This window comes from Dendrobates tinctorius, unplaced genomic scaffold (genome assembly GCF_039654945.1).
Source record: "Dendrobates tinctorius isolate UK_male_01 unplaced genomic scaffold, ASM3965494v1 ptg000116l, whole genome shotgun sequence".
In the NCBI taxonomy this organism is placed as follows: Eukaryota; Metazoa; Chordata; class Amphibia; order Anura; family Dendrobatidae; genus Dendrobates; species Dendrobates tinctorius.
The window spans coordinates 16,232,133-16,252,834 of record NW_027361784.1 but is presented as its reverse complement, the minus strand read 5'-3'; the positions used below and the strand labels follow the sequence as shown (position 1 = coordinate 16,252,834).

At 39.5% G+C, this 20,702-nt stretch overlaps 1 protein-coding gene across 7 annotated transcripts in view; it reads left to right on the top strand.

Moving 5' to 3' along the window:
• TRPS1 (transcriptional repressor GATA binding 1) overlaps positions 1-20,702 on the top strand; it is a 375,172-nt gene that overhangs the window by 68,056 nt on the left and 286,414 nt on the right. The window contains exon 1 of one of the 7 annotated variants that reach the window (XM_073590221.1): positions 4,533-4,590. The exons of the other annotated variants lie outside the window; for them this stretch is intronic. The gene's annotated coding sequence lies outside the window, so the exon portion shown is untranslated. Of the gene's footprint in view, positions 1-4,532; positions 4,591-20,702 lie in introns of those variants that run through there. 7 annotated transcript variants of the gene reach the window in all.

Sequence of the window (20,702 nt, the reverse complement as noted above, 5' to 3'; positions counted from 1 at the left end):
GATTAGCTCTTGCTCTCTGTTTCCCTTTCAGTAAATACATCGATAATGGTTATGCACATAGTGGTAACTTCCAGATCCTTCCTTACAGCTTTCTTATTTTAATGGTGTCATTTTATGGCAGGTTTTAAACTGGTACTCAGGGAAATGATGTTTGCCATGTGTGCAATTATAGATAGAATCATTACATGATGGGGGAAATCTGTGCATTCCCCTCCATTGCTACTAAAGTAACTGCTTATAGGAATAATATTTATCGACCCATAAATGTAATTTTTTTTTCTGTAACATATGTTTTATGATTTTGGAAAATGGCCAAGATTTAAATTAAATTTCCTTTTGTATGGCAAAGATCAACGTGAGGGCTTTTGGCATCACCCCATCTTGTTATAAACAATCAAAGGCAAAAGAGTTAGAAATCTTTTATCAAAGCTACAAGCAAAATTCATTAAAAATAGCAGTAACACATGCATTATAGGACTTTCCCAGAGATTGCATATGAGGGAGTTATGCCGCACAAAGCACAAAATAAAAGCCGCAAGATTTTAATCATATATTTAGCCTTTGATAGATCCCATGTGTTGCTGTGCTTTTTCTTCCTTGTTTTTCGTCATTAGGGATAACCACATTTGGCACTTGGGATGGTTTTCTCTTTACATTCCCATCATTCCAAGCTAAGCAAAAGAAAACAAAGAGCTATAGTATATTGTTACCTAAACAGGTATATATATGGAAATACTCGGATTGATAGAAAAAGCAGGAGTGGACACAGAAAGAAGAGGGCCCCTGTGCATTAACAATGTATGGGCCCTTTTCAGTCCAATATCTCATTATAATGTACAATTCCATCTACTTTGGCGGTGGCAGTGGCCTACTTACTTCTTGGGCCCTTGTCCACTTGTGCAGGTTGCACCAATGATTAGAGCAAGAGTGGACACAGAAAGAAGAGGGCCCCCGTGCATTAACAAAGTATGGGCCCTTTGCTGTCCAATAGGTCATCATAATTTACAATTTCACCTGCTGTGGCAGTGGTGCTATTAACCCTTGGGCCCTTGTGTGGTTGTACAGGTTGCACCAATGATATGTCCACCCCTTAGAGCATATTGCAGTCAGAATGCACACTTTAACATGGCATAATGTAAGATATTCAAGATAAGTCTTTCTCTTTTGTAAAGTTTAGAAAAATTCTATTTTTGGAAGACCTGGGTCAAATCTGTAGCCATACCAGCCCAGGATTTTCTGTTATAGGGTTATTCCCTCAAATAAGCAAGTTATCTCCTATCCATGGTATAGTTGCCGATTCAAATGTCCAACCACTGTGACCACAACAATCCCCAGAATGAGGCTCTGGAAGGTTTTAACAATTTTTTCACTGCAGTCCTGTTTTGAATAGAACAGCGGTGCACAACCTCAACCTTCACATGTTCAACCTCCACTCCGTTCATTTGTCTTTTTGACTGTAGAAGAAAGTAGAGCACAGTGGCCCATAAATATGGAATAGTTTATTTTTAAGAATATGGTGCCCACATGCATTGGATCAAAGATGGCCAAACTTGCTGATTTTTTATTTTTTTAGACTGATGGTTTCTAATGTGAATGAGGGTGTCCCAATGGCAGATATTATGGAGAAGACGCAGGTTTGATTTTTACCGTGCCTGATCCTTCGTTTTAATGGGAGGATGGGAGGCAGCAAATGATTCTAGTATTCCCATTGAAAACACATGTATATTAGGCCGAGTTGAGTGTGAGCACGTAGGGGAAAGTCAGCAGAAAATCTTTTTGGCCAGATAATGTAAGCCTACAAGCCACTTTAAGCCAAGAACTCCATGTCTGTAGAGGCCTCTTTAAGGAGCTGAACCATTATCGTTCTTTTAAACTATAAGCGATATAACTATTTTTGTTCATGTGTCCCTTTGCCCAAAATATGTGCAGAAAGTGTTAGTCATGGAGAATAAGACACTTTTCTGAGATCAGTAAAATATGATGGGTTGAGAGTAAGGTCAACTGCGTAAAATTTCAAAAAAGGCCTATATTATAAAGGGTATAATTAATTGGAACATCCCATACTTGTAATTATATATACCATAACTGTGGAAAAAAATACATGGACCACACATCTGAGTATTATACATTGATCTATTGCAGCTAATCAAAGTTTTGAAAACTGAATGTGAGGTTCGTAGCTAATTTGGATCAAATTGTATAAGCCCACTGCCAAGTTGAGGCAGCCTTTTTGTGTATCACTGCTTTATTAGGTGTAGCACTGTGTGCTAATCACTGTAGCCACTGTTGCATTGTGCCAGCAGTGGGAAAGACTCTGAGCCCAGCAGGACCTATTCTGCCAAGCAAAGCCCTCATGGTTGTGGGTCACCTAACAGACACAGTACCAGAGCAAAATACAGCACCAGTACCAAGTGAACTGATAAAAAAACACAACTTTTTCATGTAGTCTCTGGTAGCAAACTGAAAAATTACCGTAGATGGGACCCTTTAGTAGATTGTTCCCTATATGTTTTCACATATACTTTTAGTAATTAAAGGGAATCTGTCAAACCATTTTAGCCCTATCAGCTGCCGGCACCGCCATCAGGGGCTTATCTACAGCATTCTGTAATGCTGTAGATAAGCCCCCCCGATGTAACCTGAAAGATAAGAAAAACAAGTTATATTATACTCACCCCGGCGTCCGGTCCGATGGGTGTCGCCGTTCGGTCCGGCGCCTCCCATCTTCATACGATGACGTCCTCCTTACTGCGGCTCCGGCGCAGGCGTACTTTATATGCCCTGTTGAGGGCAGAGTAAAGTACTGCAGTGCGCAGGTGCCGGAACTCTCTGACCTTTCCCAGCGCTTGCGCACTGCAGTACTTTACTCTGCCCTCAATAGGGTAGATAAAGTATGCCTGCGCTGAAGCTGCGGCTGAAGTAAGGAGGAGGAAGGCATCACTAAAAGATGAGAGGCGCCGGACCAGACCGCGACACCCATCGGACCGGACGCACGGGTGAGTATAATCTAACTCTTTTTTTCTTATCTTTCAGGTTACATCGGGGGTTTATCTACAGCATTACAGAATGCTGTAGATAAGCCCCTTATGGTGGTACCGGCAGCTAATAGGGCTAAAATGGGGTGACAGATTCCCTTTAATGCAATTCCTGAATTTCTCTTTAAGACTTAACAAGTGTAATTCTGCTATATGTGTAAGAAAGGTAACATGTGATTGGTGATTTACATTGCCTTTAAGTTGACATTTGCAATTGCACTATGCAAAACAGCAAAATGTTAATTGGGGTTGACTAATCCAGAAGAAGAAACAATCTAAGCATCAATCAGATGGTGGTGAACATCTATGAAATGAATAATAATCTGTATGTTGGGTGGGGAAGTTCATTGCTCTTGAATAAAGCATGAGTAAACCTGGATCCACTTTACTTATGCCAATTAGTCTTCAGCTTAGACTCTATGATGTACAGTTCCTTCAATGTAATACCCTAGTATTGGCTGACTCACTCGCATTTCCTTTGTCTTTATATACAATTTGATGGATATAACTGCCCACTGTTAAACAGCTTAGCTCTGAATGTGATCTGACCTGATGACATAAGGTCTTTTGGCATTCGCAATGTAAAAAAGTAGTAATGTCATCTCAGACCTTTTCTACAACTGACCATAACACATATACTGTAATATGTCATCTACGGTATAGAATCAGACAGGGTTGTAGTGTAAATGTGTCTGTTATAATAGATATTCAGGTTTATAATTGTATAATGGATGGATGTATAACATAAACACCAGTGACTGGGTTAATGACACTTGTCAAGGGGCAGAATATATTAGGAAGCAAGTGATCAAGTCTGGAAGTTGATGTGTTGGAAGCAGGAAAAATTAGCCAGCATAAGGATCTGAGTGATTTTAATAGGGCCAAAAGTAATGTAGCCTAAGTGATAGCTAGAGCATATTCAAAATGGCAGTCTTGAGGGTGGCTATGGTTAGCACCTTCAAAAGTAGTTCAAAGAAGGGCAACCGGTGAACCAGTGATGGTACCAAAGGCTGTTTAGAGAACAAAGGCCAACTCATGTGGTCTGATCCCACAGAAGAAAAACTATAACGCAAGTTTCTGAAAAATGTTGTGCTAGCTTTGATACAAAGATTCGCATAGATTGTAGTATAACCGGAGACAGTAAAGTGCGCTTAGGTGGATCTCAGTCCACTGTCAAAAGCATGTACAGAAACATCAGAACTGAACCATGGAGAAATGGAAGAAGGCAGCCTGGTCTGATGAATCATGTTTACTCTTACATCACGTGGAGGACCAGATTTGTGTGTCACTTACCATTGGATGAGATGGCACTATAATACATTATAGGAAGAAGATAAGACATGCTGAGGCAGTGTGGTTAATATTCTACTGGGACTTCTTGGGTTTTGCATTTATGTTTATGTGAATTTGACTTGCATCACTCACCTAAACCTTGGTGACACCCATTGTGTTCTTCTTCAAGTTAGCAGTATTCCCTAATGGCAATGCTCTCTTTCAGCAGGATAAGTCCAAGATTCCTAATATCAAAGGTCTTGTGGAGTCTACGCCTCAAAAGGTCAGGGCTATTTTGATGACACTAGGGGAACCTAAGCTATAGTTAATTGGTGTGTGTGTCTTCTTTGGCTTTAGAAGTATTAACTAACTTGTTCCTTTGAACTGCATATTATTTATCAATGGGGTTGACTTCTGGGGAAACCATTTTCAAATCTCCAGCTGTTACGGGGAAGAATGGACATTATAAAATGCTCCTACAGGAAGAAAGCATTACAGGTCCTTAAGTTAATGTGCTGTCATAGCTTTCAGTTATCACCTGTGCAAACTAGTCAACAACAGGCATTGTAGGGATTCTTTGTAAAACGACAATTTTGCATAGATTCTTTTTTTTTTTTGTTTGTACGGTGGGCCTTAATATGTTCCAAGATTTTGGTTCTAAATGTTAAACAGTATGTACTTGGACCTCCAGAACCAAGAAATACCATCTAGTTAACCATATATGCTTTAAAGAGAAGACATAACAAGGGAGTGTGCACGGCATAAACATTTTTTCAGAAAATGTTTGCAAAGCAACTGATCAGCTGTTCTTAGCAACTGTTATTGCTTCCTGATGCAGGTAGTTTGTGGAGTTGAAAAGCAACTGTTTAGTGGCCCCTGCCGGTTACTGCAACAGATTAGGAATTGGCTTGCAGGGGTCATTAATCATTTGACACAAATGTGCTGTACAGCTGCTTACATCCACCAACCACCTCTGCCGAGAGCTGCAGAGTGGTGCCGAGAGCTGCAGAGTGGTGCCGAGAGCTGCAGAGTGGTGCTGAGAATACCTATCTGAAATTGATGACCTTGTAGAGAAGCAACCGAATATAATAAAAGATAGTCTAGGTTCCATTCGTCCAGCACCTAAATATTCACTTTCCTAGGAGTAGACCTTTTACCGTATGTTATGTTTACATATTTAGGCTATTGGGTGTCTGCCAATTATAATTTGATTTTATACCTAGATCTGGGTATAATTTCTTTCTTGCTTCAAGTACTGTATATTTTTTATTAAATCTCCAATAACCATTTATGAGTTAATTCTAAATTTCGTTATTTCTTTTTCTCGTTTGCAATATATATATATATATATATATATATATATATATATATATATATATATATATATATATATATATATATATATATATATATATATATATATATACACATGAGTTTAACTAGGACAGCGGTATATCAAGCCTTTAAGGGGAAACTCTTTGAAACTACTCACTGTATTCGAGTGGACCCTGTATTTGCCTAATAGAGAAGTTGATTGATTATGGCATCAATAAACCCGCTAGTGTATTCTAAAGAAAGTCTTCATCTTAGAAGCAGAGATCTTTTTCCGGATTAATTTGCTATGAATTAATGAGTGATTTATATGGCATGGCTTGTTTGAAGATGGCACTTTGCTACTCAATTGGTCTTAAAAGTATGTCTTTAATGTTTCAAAATAATCAATGCTTCTAAGGAATGGCGTGGGAGCGAGCAGGGTGTTGTAAAATGGGACATATGTTTTTACCTATGCATTGAATCAGTTGATGGGTTTAGTGTATTTTCAGCTCAGTACATTTAATTTACTAATTGCATTGCACCCTCTCAGCCAGATAACTCTTATCTTTTCTTTCTCTACTTGGGGGAAGAGGTATTGATCTTGTAAAATGTTAGTAATGTGAATGGTTTTTGCATGCAATATTCTCAATCAATTTGGAATACTAACTTCAAATGTATTATATTTAAATATCACTTTTTTGCTCTAGTCACCTGCACCTCAAAAACATCTCTGGAAATAGACTTTTCCTTACCTTTAATTCTGAAAAAATGCTCTGATTCATTCTTGCCTGGACTACTGCAAATCTCTGCTAATTGGTCTCCCTCTCACTAAACTCTCACTTCTCCAGTATATTCCAAATAGAGCATCCATGATCATATTTCAGTCAAATCACTACACTGATGCTGCCATTCTTTGCCCTGGTTTCCCATCCACTACAGAGTCCAATATAAAGTTATCACTCACTGACAAGACTCTCCATAGTGCTGCATCACCATACATCTCTTATTTTTGTCTATCCTAAGACCAACATCCTCAATAATCCAAACCTCACACTCTAGTCTCCAGGACTTCTCTCGTGCTTCACCAGTTTTCAGGAATGTACTACCCCAGGCAATCCAGTTTATTTCCAATATCCACAGTTTTGAACATGCCTTGAAAACATATTTCTTTAGACTATCCCCTCACCTTATTAATCTAATGAACGATCCCCTGTTCTCTCTTCCACGCACTCAGTAGCACTTTATATTTGTACTTATTCAGATACTGGCTGGTGACTGGTTCATGGGGAATTTGGAAGTCATAGTCAAGAAAGGATCCCAACTTGGAAATCTTCTCAACTTGACCAAACATGTCAATCTTGCCTTAATTAACAGTCGATGTGTCCTTTGTTTCCTATTGGGTCTGCCCTGGAGACTAAAGGGATATGTACAAGTAGTTTCCCTCTGCCCAAATACTGTAAAGCTATAAAGTATAGATGGTAACTAATGAACCCTGTCAAAGAAGCTCATTAACTTCAAGTTAGATCTGTCTTTACATAGTTCTATAATGGTGTTTGTTCTTGGAACTTTGAATTATGTATCGATGAGTCTTTTGACTAAAATAATCGAGGCCAGTAGGATAATTCTGTGGTATCAATACCTATCTAACAATTTTCATCAGTAGAAGGTAGGTAGGATTAGGATGGGTAATATGATGACTTCCATATTACAGATGAACAATAATGTTTTCGCTGTCCTGGTCCATCAACCCTATCAGTACTATATGACAATGGAGTCGAGGGCAGTGAGAACATCTCCGGTCAGCACTTGAATGCTGGCATCCTAGATGTCTTCGATTACTAGACCAATGATGTATCAAGGTACCAGCATTCAAGTGCAGGTCAAGAAAGTAATCTCAATTTTTTTTCTGCTTCTACATGTATTTTATTGAAAGAAGAAAGAGACAAATGGATGCAAGACACTTTTAATGGCTGATTGGATCCCACAAAAAATAACAATTAGGTGTTTCCAAAAACCCAAATTTCCTCGATCCATTGCAGTCCAAACAGATTTTGGAGTCAGTCTAGAGGGAACAAAATACATTAGATTGTTTGAGAATCCTGATAAAGTGACATTTATTTAGTGTGTATGGACAAATTTACATATACCTTGAAATGAATAAGAATTGTTCTTAAGGTCAGCTACCAACATTTTTGTTTTTCTTCGGTCTCATTCAGGCTTAAACTTTTCACAAATCAGTTATATCTGTGTTCTTCACTGATAGGTACGAGTTCTATCATGGTCTATGTGACTTGTCACATGCATTATTGGGGGACTCTTTCATCTGCACCAATACACTGAAACATGTCCAGTTTTATCTGAGTCACGTATCAAACTTTCCAGTGTAAGTATATGGGTTTATTTAAAAAAAAAATTGGACAGCATCTTGCTGCCATCTGTGTGCTGTCCAATTTCCATGTTTCAGAAGATGAAGAAAGCTTCTTGTATACAAAAAAAAATGAAACGCTCATGGTAAAAACTGATAAACGGACCAAACATTGATGAAAGTCGGTCAATTTTATTGTGTGCATGAGAGAAATCACTAATGCTTGAGTGTGGCCTTAGCGACCATGTTTTTGGTTACGGTTACCACCCATGGTTATGAAAATGAGGATGAGTGACCTCATGGAGATCAACATCCAACACTGCGGAGACACCATGGTGTCTCCGCAGTGTTGGATGTTGATCTCCATGAAGTCACTCATCCTCATTTTCACAGTCTTTTACTAGGCATTGCTCCTACTAGCCAGTTTCCTACTCCACACTGATGAGGGGCAATACCCCGAAACAGCTGTCTGTGGATGGATACCATGTTTTGGCATAGGTGGTTTCCTTCATTGGAGACTGTCCTTCCCGTGCTTGTCCTTCCCGGTGAAAGACCTGGCTAGTCATTGCTTGCGTTGAGAAACATGTGATGGTGTCTCCGCGGCTGTTGATTTACCACCCATGTTTAGTGACCTAACTTTGCTGATTGGACAGCCCAATTAATGGATAATTGTCTATTACATTTTTTTTTAAGGAGCATAGTGTACTAGACTAAATTAATCTATCACTACTTTTTTTTCTACGGACTATTATTTTAATATTGTCATCGGTAATCCTGGAGTTAGTCAGAAGAAAATGAATAGTGTGATTAGAGGTGATTTTTATGATGCTACTTATATTAAAGTTTAGTATGTGGTCCTTTAATGGTGTTCAAGTCAGTGCACATTTTGGAAATGATTAAGTTTGCTTTATCATGAGATTGAATCCGCAGTAAATGCAGGTAATCGGTGAGGTGTGTATATATACCTCCTATGTAATAACATGAGAAGGGAAATGAGTGTAATTTAATTAGTGTTTGAAAATCTTGAGAATAAAGAGATGAAATGTACCAAATACAGAAGGACGTATGTCTGTCATGTTGTTATCTGAAGGTACGTGGAGAACTTCTTATTGGAATGTGTCGAAATTTGCATGGAAATTTTATGTAGCTATTTGCCAAGCAATATCAATGGCATTCAGTACCTACTTTAATGTTTGTTCTTGTTCTCCCTTTACACTACTTAATTTATCATTATTCTTCATCACAATTGTTTGTGTCAATGGTAGCACTAGCAATCCAAAAAAAAAAGCTTTCAATCCAATTGGTCTTTCAAATGAAGAATAAAGGGGAAATCTCTATTTTACTAAGTCAGTTCTTGAACATTAGATTAGGTAAGAGTTGGTGTATATTGTGCTCTTCAGAGAGTGTGGTCATACAAATATGAAGTAGGTCATTCTCTGAGGATAGGATATTCATTTTTCCTGTTACTTAAAGTTGAGCAAAAACATTTGCAGGACCCTACAGCAGTCCATGATAGTCTAGACCATCCGACCAGAGCCTTGCAAAATTCTTCCTATATGCCATCATCCTTGGTGCCTCTTCTATGTAGGCCCATTGCAAAGACATGCTTGTATCATGCTACAACGATGATGTCCCATTGGGCCTACAAATGAGAAGACGTGCCAAGAAGGCAGTCAAGAAGGAGACACTACCCATGTCTCTGGCTTGTTGGCCACTGAGTGCTTGTGTGGCCGCGGGAACAGGACCCTGTAACTTTTTTTGCTTAACGCTTTTGCTCCTCATGTAGTGCTACATAGATGTAGAAACAGTTATGATTCTCATCAGCCCATGTTTTTGCCTTTTCCGAGGTTGCTATTATTAAAGAGAGATGTGTTGCCAGTCTCTTGAATTTTGTTTTGAGTGTTTAAACCCGAGTGAAGGAGGACATTTTGAAATGATAATTAAGACCTTTATAATTCGTATTAGATAACAAAAATCAAATCCTGTTCAATTTGGCATAAGAACAGAGGATGAAGATCAAAGATGTAAGAAAAGCTAAAATCTAATATCAAAAAGCACCACCTGTTCAGTTACTTTCCATGGTGTATCTGGTCTTATTAGAAATATCTTTCCAATTTTGGAGGTTTTGAATTTGCACACCGGAGACACCTGAAAAGAATTTACTTTGTTTTATGCAAGACAAAACACAGATCTGTTTCACCGGCTCGCTGATATCTGATGTTACAATGTGGCATCTTTTTAAGTGGGTTTAAAATCTTCCTCAGTAATTTAAAATCATTTTCATTTCTTCTGTAACTAATTTTATAGTTTTTGCATCATGGAATATGGAATACAACTAGTTAACTATGTGATCATCATTAATCAAAGCTGCTCCCTCTTGTCAACACCCCAAAACCTTGGAAAAAGTTGGATTTGTCTTTTACTTTACTTAACGAGCTGTTATTTTGAAAAATAATCAGATGTTAAGGACAAAACGCATTCATCTAGTAATATTTAAGAACCTGTTTCAACAAAAATTCTGAAAATTGATATTTTATCACTATAAGTATTTTTATGTACCTTAAATGTCAGGTGCGTTTACAACGATCTGTCCACCAGCCATGCCAACTAGATGAAGAATAAATGAAAATCTGCCTTGGCTTGCCTGTTACCGTAAAATATTTAACTTGAAAGTCGGGAAAAAAAACATCTTGGCTAAGTTCTGCGCTATTGTTAGGGATGGCGGAACGCACCAAATATAAATAATAGGTGCGTTCGCCGCCCGGGGTCCACCGTGCGGTAGATGTAAAGACCGCAGCTGGAAAATGGCAAACTCGCTAGATGGCGAAGTAGAGCACTCGGGTTAAAATCACCCGAGGTAGTTTAGGCAGACTCTGTTTAGGACACAGAGTTGCCCTAACACAAAAGGGAAAGGAACGCTGGACCTGTTAACTCCACAGGCCAGCCAGCGTGTGGCGTCGCGAACGCCAATAGGTGCTGCTACTGCAGCGCGGCGGTAACTGTAGCCGCTAAGCGGTGGTGCCAGAGAGCCTGACACCGGACGCTAGTGTAAGGTGCGGTAAAGCTTGCCACTACCTGGTACTGACTGTTACCAACACTCTGTCACCATTCGTAATATCAGAGGGAAGGGGGTTTCAAATAAGTCAGTCACCAGACACATGCATCCATCACCTTTCACACACAGCATAATAGTCTACACTAGCGCATGGCCGAGCCGCCATGCGGGCTTTTTATAGCCATGCGCTTCCGGGACCTTCCAGTAATCTGGGAAGGACCAATCAGATCCGACACTGGACCTGAGCATGTGATCCCTGCTCTCTAGTGAGAGGTCATCTTGCAGGCATGCCCAGTAGCACGGCGAGAGGACTTAGCCTCTGGAGCGGTTCCCTGCAGAGCAGGTTGCGCTACCATTGCTGCACCAGAGGTGGCAGCAACATCCAGACTCACAGAGCGAGTCTGAGCAGGACGCCTAGATCGCTGGGAATGCTGACCAGGTCCCTGAGCGGTCGGAGGGGAATGGGAGACCGCTGGATGTACGGGTCTGGATTCCTGTTGTGCAGTCCCAGGAATCCGACTTCTAACAGCTATGAACTGAGGATTTGTGGCAGTGTAGTGTAGTGTAACCAGGGCTGTGAAGTCGGAGTCAAAGTTGGAGTTCATTTTGGTGGAATCGGGGTCTGTATAAAATAGACTGACTCCCACTCATAAAATATATACAGTACTAAATTCGGTACAGTAGTTCGTGTGCTGTAATTTAGTTCATAAAAATTTGGGAATATTCTATAAATATCTGTTCTATTCCTGATCTAGGGATCTCGGCTTTTAGTCGCGATGAATCTGTGCTGCACTTTATTTACATGGTTAGTAGTGAGGCAGTGCTGTGGATTCAGAGTCAGGAAAATTGAGGAGTCTGAGTTGGAGGTTTGGCTTATCGACTCCACAGCCCTGAATCTAACCATCGGACCACCATAGTGGAGGAAATGTCTCTCCTGATGTCTACACTGTTTGGTAAGATTTGGTATGTGCAGTAGCCTCAGATTTTCTATCATTTATTTTAATAAGTTGTCACCTCATTACATAAATGGTTGCTACCCTGGCAGTCAGTTGATCACTGTAGATCCAAATGCTAAAACACTCTTGATATTGGTGACCCATTTCCCAATTGGATATCCATTCATGGCCAATTATTCTAGTGCATGAGATGCTCTTTGCAGTAACTTCTCAATCTCGTTAACAGATGTCCCAAAACTTTCTGAAAAGGGGTTGTTTCATCAGAACCTGCATGATCTCATTTACTACCTGGTCATGATACAAAGTCATAAACTTAGGCTATGTATGGCCGGCATCAGTATTCTGACTTTACTGGAGCCTATAATGTGCTTTCTATCATTATTGCTTAGCTCATGTCTTTTATTAGGCCTATGATTTTATTCTATAGCATTGGAAGCTGTGAAGTCACCAAATTATGATTAGTCAAGATGTCAGCCTGATGTTTTCTTTTTCTCTTTTATATGTGGTAGTGCTGGTTAATAACGACTCCGAGTGATTTTTCTTTTATAGGTTATGAGTGTAGCCGTAAAAAGCAAATGTAAAAAAAAAACAACAAAACAATAATTTTATGTAATAGACAAAAAGTATAGGTCACAAATGCTGTGAAAGAAATGTCTCTGAAGTTTGCAAATTCAGCTGCATCAGTAAAGGAAGTGATTATTTATGGTGGATAACCACATTCAATATGAAAGATACTGTTTTCATGACTCATTAGTGTCAACCAGCGGTGCAATTCTCATCACATAAGCCTGAGAAAGTGTTGACTTTATACCACATCAGTTTCTAGTCCTACCTTACCATATCGCTTCCAGCCACCACGACTCATTTCTTATCTCGCACTAGGCCCCGTCAGTCCCAAGCATCTCCACTATAGGCCACAGGGTAAATAAAAGTGTGTTTACTAAAACCAGTGTCCAATAAGTTCCCGTGTCCATTAAGTAACTGATGCCATCACCAACGTATGTACAGAAATGACCTTCAGAATTTCAGGTCTGCAAATACAGGGATATAGTAATATTGGGGGCAAATATTTTTCAATACTTTTTAATCATGAATTTAATTTAAAGCGTTGTCCAAGGAATCTAATATTTCTGCTATTTAGTTCAGATGATCACATGCCCCATCGTAGGTTCTTAGGGCGGTGGTTAGGATTCATAGGCAATTGGTCACCTTTATGTTGAACCCTGAGATACACCGTTCTTTTGTATTTTGACAGCATGTTTTTTTTTTTTTTTTTTTAAAGAAATGTGTTGTGAAGTAGTTTTTGTTAGAACTTACCGGATGGCCTAGCCTTCATTTTTCCATGCATCAATGATCTTGGGCAACCCAGACCGTGCTGTTGATGCACCGTTTTTCATTTCTTTGACCAGTACTAACCACTTGACACTGGAAAGGCCATAAATAACCTGAAACTTTGAAATGTTATTGCCCTGTTGTCTTGTCATCAAAAATTGGCCTTTATCACGCCCATTTTTCTTACTTTTAAGACATCAACTTCAAGGACTGACTGTTCACTTACAATCTTACTTTTCCCATCCCTTGACAGGTGCCAACATCCTAAGAAATCTTCACCATTCTCCTCATCTGCTTCCATTTCTGCAGTGAGCCTCATTGTAGGAATCCTTATGGTTACTCGACACCACTTATTGCTTCCTTTCTTAAAATAGACTTTTTTATAACTTTTATTTATCATTATTTATGATTTTTTGCTCTTCTCCACTTTGTGTTCACCAATAATTTGTGACCTTTGATTTTGTAAAAACAAGTCAGACCAATAGAAGTCAATTTTTTGCGTTGACATTTTCAGTTTTTTTTTTTTCCCTCAGTTTTCACTATAATTAATTAAACTTTTTTACATGTGTGAAAAGTGGAGCTTTTTTGAATAAAATTCCCTTGGCGTTCAGACGTCCCTTTAATTAGCAGCGCCACGCATAATCATGCATTTTAAAACATTGTTTACGAGAAGCCGCCTGGCTGACATTTAGAGGGAGATTTTTCATATTTAACAACAAAACTGACATTTTCCCCACTTGATAAATAGGTGTAATTAATTTTTGTAAATACCTGCGGAAACTTTTAGAAAGTGTGTCGTGAACTTCAAAGCCACCTCTGTATAGAATATAAATGCTAATTGAGTACTAATAATTATTGATAGTGCTAAGAGTCACATTACAATAAAGTATGGGGTCAACTAATATTAAAAAATGAGATCTGTTTTTTTCTTGTGAAACTCTTTACTAGGGAAAAGAATAATTCCTGGCTTCTAAGAAAACTGTTATCTTTCTGTTCTTTTTTTTTTTTTGCTTGGCCCTTAATGGTCTGCAACATTCTGCCTTAAATGACTATCCGGCTTACAGCCCTATTGCAGAAAACCTCCTTAATATAAAATTTCCCCAAATGTGCTTCTGTTTACATAATATGTCTACTTGAAAAATGATTCCGATAATCTCTCCAGGAAAGTATTCTACAAGTCTGCAACTTATAATGCTCTTTTCTATCTATGTGATAAATGCTGGAGAGACAAAGATGGCAGCTGTAGCCACATGGTCAACCGTCAAGCACTCTAAAATGGAATCAGAGGACAGTCTGTGTTGTGTTAAGTACTTCATCAGATAGCGAGGATTTCATTATCATTTTTTCTAGCATACATAATCACCCATTTTTTTTCACCTATAGATACTGTAGTTTGTAATTTTTATCAAATTTTTGAACTATCTTATGAACAATATAATCTATCCATGGGATAGATGAAAAATTAAAAGATCATGTGGATCTGATATCTGGCACCCTATCGATCCCTGCTCCCAAAGGTACCTCTAAAGGTGAGGAGGTTTAGGCCACCAGCCTTACTGTTTTCCTGGTATTCCTTAAGTTATCTCCTCCCCCTCCTCTAGGAGGCCTGGGACAGAAATGCTAGTGCATCAACATGAAGACAGACAGGCATAACAGAAAGCAACAAACAATCAAACACTCACTAAAGGTAGAGAGTAATATAGGAAAGGGTAGGAATGTGCCAACCAAATGGGATAGGACAATGAGGAAAGTATACAACCAAAACCAATCTCCAGTAGCAACAACGATCTCCAATTCAGCACAGCATCTCCAAGGAGCTAGGAAGAAAAGCTAGAAGAAGAGAAGGTTTGACCAGATTTTATAAGGAGAGGAAATGACCAGGTCAGGAACAGCTGTGAGATGGAGCTGCAATTTTCTAACCAACATAGAAAAAGTTGTTATCCTCTTCAGCACCAAAGGAAATGGAATCCATTTAATATGAAACACAAAGGCTAAATGGAAGATCTTCGATTCACAATACGTAGTGATTTTCTAACCCCAGATCTCCCAGGAGGCCTTTAACCGCTCATGGCACCAATGCTTCCACAGAAGGCAGCATGAAATCCAGCAACCACAATGAACAGGTCTGCAATAACATCATTTATTAGTAACTATTAACATATGAAAAGAGAAAAAATAAAAATAAACAGACTAGGCCTATGCATTTCGAGCACTAAGGCTATGTGCACACGATGCAGATTTGCTGCGGATCCGCAGCAGATTTTTCCGCACAGAAGCGCTGCAGATCTGCACTGTGATTTACAGTACAATGTAAATCAATGGAAAAAAAATAAGCTGTGCAGAAAAATCAGTGTGGAATTGCTGCGGATTTAAAAGAAGTGCATGTCACTTACTTTGTGCGGATCTGCAGCGTTTCTGGACCCCTCCATGATAGAAATCCGCAGTGGCAAAAACTGCAGAAAATCCGCACAAACTCCGCATCTATTCCGCACAAAATCCGCATAAACACAGTGGCAAATCCGCGGCTGCGGATTCTGCCAGGAGATGCGGATTTTGTGCAGAAAATTCTGCACCACTTTTCCTACGTGTGCACATAGCCTAAGGCTATGTAAAACGAAAAACACTGTGCACATGCTGCAGATTTTTCCGCGCAGATTTGGTGCGGAATAAAAGAAGCCGCATGTTGCTTCTTTTGTGCGGTTTTGCTGCAGTTTTCCACCTGCTCCATTATAGAAATCTGCAGGTGAAAACTGCAGGGGAAATCCGCACAAAAGCTGCACTAAAACTTCAGGTAAAATGCAGGTCATTTTACCTGCAGATTTGGCAAAATCTGCGTGGAAAATTCCACAGCAGAATCCGCACCGTGTGCACACAGCCTAGGGCTGCTAATCATATCATCATCTCTTAGTGCTCTTAGTGCTCAAAATGCATAGGACTAGTGTGTTTTTTATTTTTTCCCTTTTGATGCTTTAATAGTTACTGATAAATATTGTTTTTATAGTCTTTATACCGCAGTTGCTAGATGTCTTCTTGCCTTCTACCTCATCTATTTTCACCCGAAAGCTAGCCCGTGGTCTCTGTCCATGCACCCCACCCTTATTAGATTGAATGACAACTGGACCGGATGAGCTAATGTGATTTTTTTTTTTTTGCCTTTGTTCACTGCTGCCATAGAAATAGATTACACATGCGTACTAATGCCCTATTCCAGCAATCATACATCTATTTGTAGATTTGAGAAAAAAGATTCTTGGCCACATCGGTAGTGCTTGGCTTCCAGACCAGATCAATGCAAACCTATGGCATTCCCAATACCTCTTCTAATTAGTAGGACCCCTTGATGTATTAAGCTCTTTCTGCTGACAGGATTGCAATGAAAAGTAACACCTGATTAATAAAACTGGAGGCAGATAATACATGGTCACACCTATTATAGTAGTACTTGATGTTCCAAGCTTATCTCTTCCTCCTCCCTGCACAGTGACTTCTGCACATACAGTGTCCTCACATCTATCTCCTTTAACAGTCTATAGGTTATTATGCAAATCTTCAAATGTATTTTTACAGATCATTAAAAAAGGCCTGCCTTACATTCATATAAAAAAAATCTAGATAATAAAATAACTACACATGGGAAAAATATGCTACATGTTTGGTAGATATGAAGACTCTTGGTCAAACTGTAATTTTTCTCTAGAAGAAAAACTTTGTGCTACCTTATGGGTCCATTGCAGTTTATGACCGCTTATTCTCATATCTAATTAATTTTTTTCATCTTGAATGTCTTTAAATGTGATATCTTTTGCTGTAATTTTAGTGATCTGCCCATTAAATTCAATATGTTCTAGAAAACCCACTTCTGGCGTATGAATATCAACCAACTTTTTGGACGGTCACAAAGACACTTATGGTTAAGGCTGAGTTCACACGTTGAATTTTTTTCACGTTTCCGCGGCGGTTTTAACCGCGAAAACGCGAAAAATAAGCATTCCATGCATTTCTATGGTATTCCGCAATGCTGTGCTAATGCTGCGGTTTTTACCGCGGCGGAATCGCTTCGTGGTAAAAAACGCAGCATGCTCATTAATTTTGCGGCATCGTGGCGATCCCGCACCCATAGGAATGCATTGTTCCGCTTACTTCCCGCATGTGGCTGTGCACACCATGCGAAAAGTAAGCAGAACATTTGCGGATGGTACCCACGGTCCGGAGGAGAGGAGACTGTCCTCTGGGCTTTGGGTACCATATCCCTGTAAAAAATAGAATTTAAAATAAAAAATATTGTTATTCTCACCTTCCGACGTCCCGCGCAGCCTTCCCGCCTCTCTACACGCTCTTGTTCCCAGTAATTCTTTGCGAAAATGCCCACGATGGCGTCCGTTCTCGCGGGATCGCGAAGTCTCGCGGTCATTCGCTCGACGTCATCGCGAATGACCGCGAGACGTCGCGATCCCGCGAGAGCGGACGTCATCGCGGGCATTTTCGCAAAGGATTATTGGGAACGGCTGCGCGGGACGTCGGAAGGTAAGAATAACACCATTTTTTTTTTTTTTTTTTACATTTTATCTTTTACTACTGAGGCTGCATAGGCAGCCTCAGTAGTAAAAAGTTGGTCACACTTGTCAAACACTATGTTTGACGAGTGTGACCAACCTGTCAATCAGTTCTCCAAGCAATGCTACAGATCGCTTGGAAAACGCTAGCATTTTTCAAGCTAATTACGCTTGCAAAATGCTAGTTTTTCCGCGGGAAAATCGCGGGAATTTAAAATGCGATTTTCCCGCGGAATGGATTTCCGGAATTCTCGCGGTAATTTCCGCGAGAGTTCCGGTACGTGTGAACTTAGCCTTACAGTTGCATCATATTGCATCATATATCTACGGTACATTTATTTGACAGTCTAAAGGCTTGAGTATATTTTTGCACAAAAACTTAATGAAACATTTTTGAAGATTAAATTATGAATAAATATTCAATTTTGGGATCTTACATGTACTCGGGAATCCAATCCAACTGGATTTTTTTTATTTAGAAAAATGAAGTTGAGTCCGGTCCAGTTATTAATACTTATAGATTTTGTTGCCTACTCCCATGAGAAGCATTTAAATATATTTAGAATAATTTTATTTTATGTAGACTACACCAACTTCTTTGTGATTTTTAGTGTTTTTCACTTTTAGATTTGGAAATTAAAGGCCGAGCTGGCAGAGATGATTCACCAGATTAAACCGTAGATACCACTGAAAGCTCGGGATTAAGTCAATGCAGTGTTGTCTGTTTTCAATATATTTCATCATAGAAGGGAATAAAAGATGACATAATAATGTGCTAAAATGGAGAATTTTATTTTATACATATTTAAACATAATGCAGATCCCTGACACCTGTAGGCATTTTGTGCCTCTATATTATGGCTGTGTAACGGTCCATCTTGTGTGGCGCCTACAGAACTTGTTGATGTATACATGGTTATAGTGTATCTCCAAATGTCACTTATTTTATAAGGAAACTTATAAAATTAGACCAAAATTAATACTTGGAGTTAATTGGAAGCCATTTAATTAACTTTGCAGCAGTATAAACTCTATAAATGGCATCAGCCCTAATTTTCTTTTTTCTTTAAACCATAACGTCTAACATTTTTGTTTCTCTCGGAATTGCTCATTTATGATCTTGTGACCACTTTGTTCCACTTTAGGCTATCTGCACACATCCAGAATTCTCGCGGAAATTTCTGCGGGAATTCCGCAACTCCCTGCCGCGGGAAACGCGCTAGAATTCCGCATGCATAATTCCCGTGTATTTCCCGCGATAAAGTAGCGTTTTGCAAGCATAATTAGCTTGCAGAATGCTAGCGTTTTCCAAGCGATCTCTAGCATCGCTTGGAAAACTGATATGTTGGTCACACTCGTCAAATAGTGTTTGACAAGTGTGACCAACTTTTTACTATTGAGGCTGCCTATGCAGCATCAGTAGTAAAAGATAGGATGTTAAAAATAATAAAAAATTGTGTTATTCTCACCTTCTGGCGTCCCAAGGAGTGTTCCCGATCCTCGCGATGCTCCCGGCAAGTCCCGTTCCCAGCGATGCCTTGCGACAATGACCTTTGATGATGTAGCGGTCTCGCAATTCCGGATGTGTGCACATAGCCTGAACCTTCGGTGCAATTCTTTTACAGCTCTAATAACAGTGTCACTAGTTGTTGCAACGTGTCACATTTTGGTACCTAGGCTTTCATTCAATAGCATTAAAGATTCAGTTTATTGCACCTGTTTAAATACCCTGGCGAAAACAGGGCCTTGTTGATGTCACCCATCTAGCACACAGCACTCATAACACAATTGCCTTCACTGGGCTATGTTTAGAATTCCATTTGTATGGCATTTGTGTGGGTTTCCTCCTACAATCCAAAAACATACTAATAAGTTATTTTCCTTAATATTAGTGCTTAGCAAAATAATTTGCAGGACTCTGGCCCAGCAGCCCAACTGCATTGGTTGTGTATATCAGCTGGACTAGACTTCTGTCCTTTCTACTACCTGTAGGCATCCTGGGCGACTCTTCTGATTAGTAGGCCATGCACCATCTTGACTTCATGTCATGATTCACTCCATGATGTAATTATGATGTTACATGGACCTACTGATCAGAAGAGGTGACCAGGATGCCAGCAGGCAGTAGGAAGTTCGAAATGCCCTATGCTGGCTGCCATCGAGTACCAATGTGACTAATGGTCCAGAGTTTTGCGAATCATTCTGCTTCACTCTACTCACAATGTACTTGGCCTGCGTGTGGCTAGATAGAGATGGCCACAAATATTAGATGTTTGTTGGCCAAAGCCAACAGAGAACAGACTGACTAATGTGCATTGGTGCTTCCTGTTTATTCTCCAATGCATATGTCATAATCCTGTACTACAAATATCTGGATTTGACTTTCTCCCTTTTTCCTATGAAAAACTTACACTGACCTCGCTTAAAGGGAACCTGTCACCTCTTTTGGCCACTATAAGATGCGGCCACCATGCTTATCCATCTTGTCATACCTTCAGGGAGGTTTCTGACTGGCTTCAAATTTATTCTGCAGCAAGACAATGACCTCAAATATACAGTACGGCCAATGTCATTAAGAGCTATCCTCATCGCAAAGGAGAAGGAGTCCTGAAAAAAATGCTATAGACCCAACTGAGCACTGATCTCATCATCATAGAATCTGTCTAGGATTACATGAAGAGAAAGAATTGCCAAAGTGACATCGAAAGAAGATTTGTGGTTTGTTCTCTAAAGCTCCACATACAAATTGAATGACTGTCTCCTGGACAATGGTTTGGCTGGCTGTTCCGCCGACAGTCATCTCAACTGACTCTTCCATCC